Below are 8,535 nucleotides of genomic sequence, written 5' to 3'. Positions count from 1 at the left end.
AGGTTTACAAAGAAGTATTGAACTGATACCCAAAAGAAAAAAAGTACCATATGGAGTGCTTGATGGTTTTTCATACATATTTATAGATATTCTTTTGTAGGCTTTCCAGATCTTTCATTTATTCATCTCCTATTTCACTAAAATTCCTTACTTTAGCAAATATAATTGGTACAACCACTGTTTCGTACACCTTTTCCTAACTTCAAATGACTAGGCCTACTAAACTTTCTGAAAAGAAAAGACGGGTTGTCTCATGATTCCATATAGTTTTATAAAATGAGTATTAGGTTTGTAAATATATCAAACATAGCTATCATAGATAGTCGCTTTCTTTCATGTTTGTCTGGTTGAGTAAGTTAAGAAGTATCTAGAAATTAAAAGAGTTAGACCACAATTGTCAGAGATACGCACTGCAATTAAGCTGTTAGAGTTTTTGTTTTAATTATGGTTGGGTTTTTAAATTTTGTCTTTCCGGATTTACGTGATAGATAGAATATATTCTATCGACCTGAGTAGAAATACCTATGATAAATTCAGTAGTTTTCCCATCTAACGGGTTTCTATAGAAAATGGTTTCTCTTTTAAGAAACCGTGAAGGGGTAACAATGATATTAACAACTCTACCCTTCCTATTAAGGTTTGTCCAATACACAGTTGTGCAATATGGTGTGTAACGTGTATGTACCAGTAATTGAACAAAGGCACAAGTGCAGTGCCCGGCATCTGCCCAGCACTCTGTTACAGGTCTCAAAATGAGCAAAGTGGCTCCATCGTATATTATTATTATTATTATTATTATTATTATTATTATTATTATTATTATTATTATTATTATTATTATTATTAGCTAAGCTACAAACCTTGTTGGAAAAAGCAGGATACTGTAAGCTCAAGGGCTCCAACAGGGAAAAATACCCTTGTGAGGAGAGGAAACAAGGAAATAAATAAACTACAAGAGGAGTAATGAATATTTAAAATAAAATATTTAAGAACATTAAAATAAATCTTTCATATGTAAACTATAAAAGCTTGAAAAACAAGAGGTAGAAAAATAAGATAGAATAGTGTGCCTAAGTGTACCCTGAAGGCAAATGTACCCAAACAAGGGGCAGAGATAAATCCTTACCAAAGTATGCCCTTCCATGATGATGGCTAACCCTCGAAGGCCAATTCACCAATCACTACCATGCCTCTAAAAACTCCTACAATATAAAGGCCCAACAAAGTCTTGGCGCTACTAATTGTACATCAAACATTCCTGATTCTTTGGGCTAACATAGGTCTAGCCTTTATGGTAGAGCATAGTCCCCCCCCCCCCCCAGGGGGTCTGCTACTTAGAAGTGTGAAGTGAGAATATCATCCAACGGCATTAGGAAAGCTCTAGGACATATTTGTTGCTGCTTGGTGTATGTTGTAGGAGTTTTGGGAGACATGGCATTCAGTTACAGTTCCTTTATTGCGTATAGTCTACCCTGGTACTTTTTGTTGGGTTATCCACATTTTTCAATCTGATATTTTTAATGTTCACTGCCTGGCATATGTACATTCAAATATATGTTATAGTTTTTCTATCTCCTCTCCTATATAAATCTCAGCTCTCATTATATCCATTATTTCTTTCATAGTAGGTCTAGCATATTTCATCTATCCTTCATCATAATCACATTTCTTGCACCTAATTTATCAATTGCTCACTTCCCTTCATCTTTTTAAATCCTACATTTTTATCATTTACTTTGGTTATCTCATGGTTGATTTACTTTATATATACTCGATTGGTATGCCTCATCAATTCTTCCATATCAGTTTCCTGCCTTTTACAAATGTAGGCCTACATCACAAATTCTCGCCAGGAGTCTTCATTAGGTTTCCTTATTTTATCTTAACTACCTCTTGCAGTAACAGTTTTCGTTCTGCTTTTAACATATTGAGATATAGAACGTATATTATTTGTATTCATATCTATTAGCTTATACCGATTTCATTTATTAGCAAAGGTTTCTCAATTATTCTTCTCGTGACTTCGTATTCATACCATCCAATTCCTTAATTTCGCCAGCTCTTTTTGAAACTTCTTCCCTTTCTATACGTTGAAAAAATACTACGAATGACCATGGTTTTATATATATTAATAATTATTTATAAAGGCACATATGTAAGTCCCCACTGTATTAAATATTTCACGTGTTTCATTCATTTCAGTTCACCTTTGCCCTTTTCAAGAACTTACTGTACAGTATATTTTAATTTGTGGGTACTAACTAGTCTGTGACGTCACGCCTCAGTTGCTATTTGTGCAGTGTAGTGTAAAGTGCGTTTTCTTTTTTTTTCCTTCGAAGCAACATGATATTGTTGGCGTCATGAAGTAAGTTACTTATTATTCTACTTTATTTAGATAAATGAGCATTCTGAAACAGGTGAAATGTGGGTTTCGTGTTGATTTTACTTATTAATTCTTATTTTGATATTGTTTTTTATATTGCTTCCAACTGGTTATCGTATTTCGCGCTTTTATAACTCCGTTGGTTGGGGCAGAATACTGGCTTTTTGTGTCACCCCTTTTAATTATAATGACTTAAAACATTAAATATCTAACCCTTGTTAAACTAATTGGGTATTATTGTACTTTATTATAGGGTAATGTAACCTTGGGAAAAAACTACTATTTTTTTTTTCTATAGATAAAGGTCCGTTCCCTGTACTGTACCATAATTGAAGGCTCCAAGTGGGAAGGCTCAAACCAAGTGTAGGTTATAATACTCACTGAAAATGTCATGGATAAATCACATCATAATCTGCTGAAAATATACTAATTCCATTGCACGCCATCAGTAACAATACTGCAAATATATATCAACATTGATAATGTAGCAAGAATAATTGCAGTGGTGTATTGTAACCTAACCTAACCTAGTAGGCTGTATCCTTATTCGACCGGAGGGGTTTAGCCCTGTAGACACATTCACCTAACCCAACCAAGCTTCACCCTCTCTGGACTACCTAACCTGATCTAGGCCTAGCCTAGATTGGTTTATGTATTCCTTTCTAAGATTTTGGGACATATTTCTCTTCAAGTAAATCTTGGTATTTACTGTAACACAAATTGAATAATGAGTTATGAATCATTGTAATAGATTACTTCTTAATGGGTATAGAGTAATTTGAGTTTGGAGTAATTACCGCCAGAAAGTTATTAGGTCCTTTGGCCAGATAGTACTACATTGAATCCCTCTTTATAGTTACAGCTCATTTTTCCTTTTGCCTATACATACAACCAATAGTCTGGCCTAATCGTTTCACATTCTTCTCTGTCCTCGTACTCCTGACAACACCGAGATTACCAAACTATTCTTCACTCAAGGGGTTAACTACTGCTCTGCAATTGTTCAGTGGCTACTTTCTTCTTGGTAAGGGTAGAAGAGACTGTAGCTATAATAAGCAGCTCTAATAGGAGGACACTCCAAAATTAAACCATTGTTCTCTAGTCTTGGGTAGTGCCATAGCCTCTGTACCATGGTCTTCCAATGAGGGTACACTCAGCACACTATTCTATCGTATTTATCTTCATGTTTATTGAAGTTTTGATAGTTAATATATGAAAGCTTTATTTTAGTGTTGTTACTGTTCTTATGATATATAATTTTGATTGTTTATTAATTCACTTGTTGTTTATTAATTTCTTTATTTCCTTCCCTCACTGGGCTATTTCCTGTGTTGGAGCCCTTGGGCTTATAACATGCTGCTCTTTCCACTAGGGTTGTAGCTTAGCTAGTAATAATAATAATAATAAGGATAATAATTTGTAGTAACGATAAACTTGCATATACTGTATGAAGGAGCTTGGGTTATTATATGATACAGTACTTTAATTTCTAGTGAAACTGAAATTCACTATAAGAAATGGATGAGTGTTGGCTGTTTTGGTATTTTCCTTATTATGACCAACTGGGGCTGGGTACGCAATGTGCATATCTATCAACTAAAATGTGAACGCCATTCCCTTTTCCAAGTTCATTATTTATTTTTGGGAGGCTGATGGTGGTTTACTGCAGATGCGTTGTTCGCATTAGCTTTTGGCAGTTCTGTTTTTCATGTGATGTAATCATTAAACTGACTTTTTGTACATACTAAGAGCTTCCGAATATGGACGAAACACTCTTCACCAAACGCAAGTACAGAAGAGGCCATATTTCGGAACAGGTGTGGTTATTCGGTGGCATTGAAGGTGTCGGTAAATGTCGCTTCGTTGTTCCATGGTCGACTGCACTGCCTGCCAGGGTCAATTATTTGTTCAGACCTTTGGGTTGCTTATTGTGACCTGCATTTGCTTGGGTACAGACACCTGAAACTGAATCACTTGGTAGAGTCTGTGCCCTCTGAGAACTGTGATATCCAAACTCGTAACATCAAACTTTTGTTGAGAGACGTCAAAGAGTGGATCAAGAGGCCTGGGATACTCTTAAATTATTTTTATCAATACCTTGCTAGGTATTTACTCATAAAATGTCACCAAGTCCATACTGATACTTTACTGCACACTTTATGCCAGGTATCTAGGCTCTACCCTCCTCTGAGTCATCGGGCAGCTGCACAACCTAAAGAACCATATGTCAATGACCCTAAGCCCCTACTCAGCTCCTTCGAACAGCAAAATCAGGCAGTGTTTTAAAGGTAAGGGCACAGCATCTTAGGGGGATTGCAAGGGAATAAGAACAGGGTGTCCTAAGTTAGGTTAGGTGGCAAGCCTTAGGTTAAGTCATATTCCTAAGTTTGTTTCCCTGGTGAAAAAGGGTTTTTCGAAATTGAGGGAAAGGTGATTGGCTTAAGAAAGTTACCTGACAATGAAGAAGGTGGTAATTGATCATTTATATGATAATTGCAAATGGCAGCCAGCTTATAATGCTAAGGGTAAAGGAGAAAATGAGAATTATTTTATGAAAAACTTTGCAACAAAAGTCACATATTAGTAAATGGTTCTGTAAGAAGAGCAATAGGAGGATATGAATGTGTTTCGTCGTGGAGCCTATATGGGTATGTTGGTGTTAACATTTACCGGGTTTAGCCCTTGTAAGCTTAGAAAGTTTTGTCCTTGCCTAAGCACTTCTTGTAATTACGCCAGCAATTGTGTATCTGAAGAGAATATTGGGAAAACTGGCTAATGAATAATAACATCTGGTGTACTGTACTTAAAGAAAAAAGTGGTAAAGTTCTAAATAGTTAAAAACAATAGTTATTAATTTTGTAACTGAACACCAGTCAAGCTACCACGGGTGCTTGAATTTTAGTGCATACGTGATAATCAACCATCACCTCACAATAATATCAGTCTCCATACTACAGTGCTCTTTTGTTTTTATTGTTAAATACTTCAGCAATTATGCATGTGCCTCCTCATAATTCCTAGGGAGAAGTCAACATAACGTGCAGCACCTGAAAATTTCTTATGATGAATTCAGAGTTTGTGAGAAATTAGTATTAGCTCCTACTCATATGCAGACCTTTCTTTCTTTAAAATAGGGAATGTATTATATGGAGCTGGAACCGCTGGTGAAGTCATTAATGGGGTAGTTAATGACAGGTGGCGAGCTCTGGCAAGTAGGCCAGCCCATTCTCTTGTCAAAGACTTTAACTCTTCTCTTTAGCTGCAATTATTACAGTTATATTGTACTATTGCATCCTATCCAGGCTATTTAAAAAAAAAATTCTCATAGTTTTAGTTTGAATGGTTGATATTGACTTCATTACAATGATGAAATGAAGAAGGAATGCGAGTGAATAATGGACTCTGCATCAATTTATGGCTAAGCCAGATATAGATCCACTCACTCGAAGTCATAGGGGTATAATTTTTCTGCAATCATCCCCACATGCCGAGGGTAGATTGTGGTCTTCTGTTAAAGACAGGTATATTCACCAAGGAACGGGAAGGCTAAGTCTTCACCAGTGTCATTCTTGGCAACGCCCATGACAATGCTGTAGAGACTTTAGTTCTTGGTTCTCCTCATTGAGTTTGTTATTCACTGAAGCTTCTGGGTACTGTATATCTCTGGCTTGGTCCCGGGTAGAATACTTCATGAGCAGGGAGAACTCGTTGTATTGGGGAGTTTTTCTAAGGTTGGTGAAATGGGAAGTGATCACCACACTCCAATGTGTGTTGGAATCTCTTCCTTTTAAAATGATCTAAGGAAGGCTGAGACCATGGTCTTGGTGGTTGGCTCAACCATCCTTTTAGCCAGGCTAACCCGTGATACGCAGCCGTAAGCGCCCTGCATGGTGTTGTACTTCTCTTTCCGTTGGCCATGTGTTGGAGGAGGTGGGGCGCCCTCCTTCCCCTTTTCAACCGTGACAAATGAATGATACTTCTATCTCTGTTTTGGATATTTTGGTATCCTGAATTGAGAAAATGGTACCTCTCGATGACATCATTGCACATTTGTGCTTGGCCAGCGGCCACAAGTTAGTTGCTGAGGTGACAAGGTCCCGTGCTCATGGCTTACTCTTCACCACGAGCAACTGAGAGAATGGCGCTTTATACCTCTTCTCCTCTAGTTTGAAAGGTGCCAGAGATTTTCCAATTCCTGAGGACAACCATCCTAGTCCTTCATCAACTCCCAATGACAGTACATTTTTGGCCCCTTTGAGACAGAATAATCATTTTTGGTAAGGAGAGTAGGTTGCTTGAACAAACTGCCTGTGTGGCTTTTGTAAGAGTGGGTTCTCAGACCACCGAGCTTTTGAATTCACTGTAGTCTAGCCTCTCGGGTAAGATCCTGCCTCCCGTACTCTCACGACAAAGGAAATTAAATTTTCCTTTGCGTGGTAGCTTGTCTCCTCCTTATAAACTGACTGCTAAGCTCAATTGAAAGATTCACCTTATCAATAAATGAAACCTTGAATGCACACCTCTACAGAACATGTTCTACTCAGAATTATGAAATTACATTTTTTTTTTTTGCAATCTATTGAGTCATTTAGAATTGAACTGTATTTTGAATTTGTAAATCACATGTTAGCAGATATCATGTAATATTTCAGTTTTTAGCTGACGGCTGTATCGTATGGCTTGTCACATTAGGAAAGGGTTTGTAGATGTTAAAAGTTTCTGGGCAACTTTTCCTTTTTCCTGCCTTTGATTTCTAGAACTAGGCCTATGCTATGCTGAACAAATGGTAATACCACGATGACAGACAAAATCAGGGGGTGGGGGGATGTTTTGAAATAAAGTCAACATTTTTACTTCTTTCATTTCAGCATGAATAGGGGACCTTTGATAAAAAAGGAAGAAATTGAATTTTCAGTAATGTAGATTCTTGTTACGTTTGTTGGAGAGAAGGATTTACAATGATGATTTTTTATGAGAAATGAGATCTTTGGAGTATTTTATTAATGCATTTCAAATCTTTGATCATTTCAAATGAATAGGCCTAACATTGACGGAGGGGATATTTAATTATGCTTTACTCTTTTTCTATCATTGGAGAGGTTGAGGTTGCATCTATTTTTAGAACTTTCTTTGTACGCTATCAGAACAATAGTAGTAGTAGCCATATTTCCCGCGAACGTCAGTAAATTTAAGGCGGGTTTACACGGCTTATCGGTTCGATAGAAAAGTGTTTGAAGTGATGTTCGAACGTGTGAACGGAGTATTCGGTTGTCGAACACGTTCGTCGAACGGTTCGCTGAAAGTCTGCTCTCGCCTGACTTTTGTGGGCGGGGCTTTATTGTCCACAACCCTTATGCATTTGTGGCTGACTCCACCTCTTCGAACCGTTCGACAAGCAGGTTCGTCAACCGGGTTCGATGAAACGTTCGACCGTGTTAACCCCGCTTTACACTTCACAGTAAATTACACAATTGAGGTTAGGCCTATATGATATCCGTCCACATGTAATTTACTAGATAAAGATACCATAATATTATTTGCTCAATACTTAGCTTTTATAAATATAGTTAATAGATAAGCATTTCTCCTGGATAGCCTCTATGTCCCAAGCTACTCCGACTCCAAATCGGGGAAAATTTTTTAATGATAAACTGTTATATTAAACATTCACCTTACTGGCAAATGAAGCATTAAAATGTATATCTCGTTAGAATATTTTCTACTCGGAATTACTTTTTCTTTCGTTTGTAGAAATATATGCATATATTTATGTTACGATCTGTGTGTGTGTTTATATACATACACACACACACACACACATATATATATATATATATATTTATATATATATATGTGTGTGTGTATAGTATTTATGTATTATTTATGCGTGTTTCTATGTATGTATATGTGTGTATATACAGTATTCATATATTATGTATGCAGTTATATATGTATATAAATACACACATAAGATATATATTTATTCTTACAGTATGTAATATATACAGTATGTGTGTATGTATGTGTATATATGGCATATAAGTATGTATTATATTATATTTATATACGTACACACATACGTGTATATATATATATATATATATATATATATATATATATATATATATATATATAGTATATATATATATATA

This window comes from Palaemon carinicauda, chromosome 41, assembly GCF_036898095.1.
Source record: "Palaemon carinicauda isolate YSFRI2023 chromosome 41, ASM3689809v2, whole genome shotgun sequence".
Classification (NCBI taxonomy): domain Eukaryota; kingdom Metazoa; phylum Arthropoda; class Malacostraca; order Decapoda; family Palaemonidae; genus Palaemon; species Palaemon carinicauda.
The sequence above is the reverse complement of the archived record's forward strand: the minus strand, read 5'-3'. Positions refer to the sequence as shown.